The sequence below is a fragment of the Chinchilla lanigera genome, unplaced genomic scaffold (genome assembly GCF_000276665.1).
Source record: "Chinchilla lanigera isolate Chin_1 unplaced genomic scaffold, ChiLan1.0 scaffold00212, whole genome shotgun sequence".
Lineage (NCBI taxonomy): Eukaryota > Metazoa > Chordata > Mammalia > Rodentia > Chinchillidae > Chinchilla > Chinchilla lanigera.
The window spans coordinates 273,666-276,374 of NW_004955613.1; positions in this window are offsets into that span (position 1 = coordinate 273,666).

Genomic DNA, 2,709 nt, shown 5'->3' on the forward strand with positions numbered 1-2,709 from the left:
GGCTGTGCTCTTTCCTATCACGTGTGCTCCTGCCCACTCTTCCTCTGTCCCCCTCTGGACTCAGATCTCTGCAGAACCCTGCACTGTGACCTCCTCCTTCTCCCCAGACATGGACAGCATGGAAACGCCTGTCCCGAGCAGATGGAAAGCTAAGGGAGTGCTCGTAGTTCAGCCGTGAACTGAACCTGGATCATCTCACTCTGCAGATATTTCAAGCCCATCTGCTGAGCTCCAGGGTGGGTTCCTCTTTGCCTCCTTTCAAAGGGCCTCTGGAAAAACCAAGCAAACCATCACTGGAGCAAAATACTGACCTTCGAGATGTGGGAGGATCCTGATGTCCAGGTGCTTCCCATCTGTGACAACCTGTGAAAGCCAGAGGCTGCGGGGAGACTAATTTGTGCACTGCAGCAATTCTGCCCAGGGGCAAAGAGACTTTTGTGTCACAGCTACCTAAAAAGTCATTGAGTCATATGATTCTTACACATTTTAGGAGACTCCAGAAGAGATTTGCTGGCAAGTTTTATACAGAAAACTTTGGGTACAATTTCTGCAAACCAAAAACTTCATACCTGTATCAGCGTTTTATTAGGGAAACAAATATAACATAAAATATGCAAAGTTTAAGTAATTACAAAATCAATTTAACATGGTCACCTATAGAGTTGGATGAGGAAGAGTGCAGGGAGTTTCCAAAAGTTTTTCCATAGAAAATTAGTTCCTAAATTCATGGATATCTTCTTTCTATATTCTCCAAGAAAATGTCTCTGTTTTTATTTATTTATTTATCTGTTTTTATTTTAAAGAGAGTAGTAAATGAGAAAAAAATAAAGAAATAGAACAGTAGCAGCATGCCAGTATCACGAACATAAACAAATCAAAGCAAGAACACTCAAAGTGATACAGAGCCTCACAACAAAATAATAGGAATAAACAGTGCTTGTTATATTTCATATCGCTATCCTCAACTACGTTGCTCAGATTACCAGATGTAAGAATGAAAGATTACTCAAACCATAATAGGGAATAAGAAAATAATTCTTTGATAAAACAGTAGAGATAATACAGAGTTTCACTAGGCAAGATGGTAGGAGTTCACCAGTGCAATTCCATTGAATATTGTTACCTTTGGATCAGTTGCTCAGACCACCAGACACAAACATGCACAATCGATCAGAACATAAAAACTTGCAATCATTAACTGTTCATTTCAGTACACCACCAGACATCAGCAATACAGTTATCGCAGTGGGAAACATTTCAACTTTATTTTGCCTTTTCTCTTATGATACACTAGAAAAATTATGCCCTGGGCTTATCCAATCTTCTTCCTCCACATGAACACATCTCAAAGGGCACCTCAACCCCTGGGCTGACTGTTCAGAGCTGAACCTCATGGACCCTCTCTCAGGAGCTGTGCTGTCTTAGCTGCGTGGGCCCTGGCCCTCATTTCTTTAGTCTGCCCCGTCCTCCTGGAGGAGTGAAGTGAGGCCCAGGTCAGGAATCCATTCCCCCTGGAGATGCGGTCTCTGCAGGAGCCCAGAGCCCCTCCCTGCCCCTTCCTCACCGTTTCCCTTCAAGGAGTCGCTGTGCTGCCCTCAGCAGGGCTGCTCTTCTCCAGAGCTCAGCGCTGCAGCTTCCCCTCTTGCTCCTGGCTGCATTTTCCTCTCCCCACCTCCTTACCCGAGACCAGTCCTGTGGACAGACACGGCATGGGAGCAGGTGAGGCATCTGTGCTGTGTGCACCGCCCTGCTGCATGCTGGGCTTCGTCCTGACCCAGTGCTCCTGCGAGGAGCAAGAAGCAGTGAATCTGGGGTAGAAGAGTGGGTGGACACTGTGAGGTCTCCCTGTCCTTCATTCGGAGGCTCCAGCCCCCCTCAGTGAAGCTTTCATGTCCACTTGAGGAGGACCCCAAGGCAGCCATAGGGAGAGGGGGAGAAACCCTGGGGAAATGGATCAGTGCCTCTGCCTCACTGTCACTGGCTAGAGGGTGCACAGGGCACGTCCAGGGCATCGCTCCCATCAGCATCTTAAATCCAGTCCTAAGTACACGGCACACTGCGCCTGAGCAGTGCTCATCTGGCAAGGGTGTGCAGATACAGGGCGTGTATTAAATGTGCCACCCCAACACAGCGTTCTAGCTGTGCATTGTTCTAAAAATTTAAAATGACCGGATACTATGTGAAGTGGAGCAGTTTTTAGTCTTCATTCATGGTGCATGTGATCCACACATACGCATTTCTGTTGTCTGATGGAGTCAACCATGGAGACAGCACCGTCCCCACATCACAGATTCCTGTGGAGCGTTCTGCTGCAGGTCAAGACAAGCTAAGTGAATGCTGTGGGATCAAGTGTATTTTACACAGAAAACCATGGGATGCTGTGTGATCTGCAGCTCTCAACTCCAACTGCAAGGACAGAGTGTTTCAGCACCCACCTTAGGAGTCATCAGATGGAAGGATAAATAACACTTCCGAGGGGACGGAGGAAAATGAATAAAAGATACAGGATTATTTGGAATTGGATATTTTACTAAATGCTGCTGTAGCTAATTTCATCTGTTTAAGCCATTGTGTGGGGAAATACCTGATGGCCAACATTTCTGTAACTCAGTTTTCACAAGCACAGATATTCACAGAGAACTTAATTAGTAAGAACCAGCTAACTTGCCCATCTGAAATATTTGCAAACTCAAAAAGGTACATTATTTT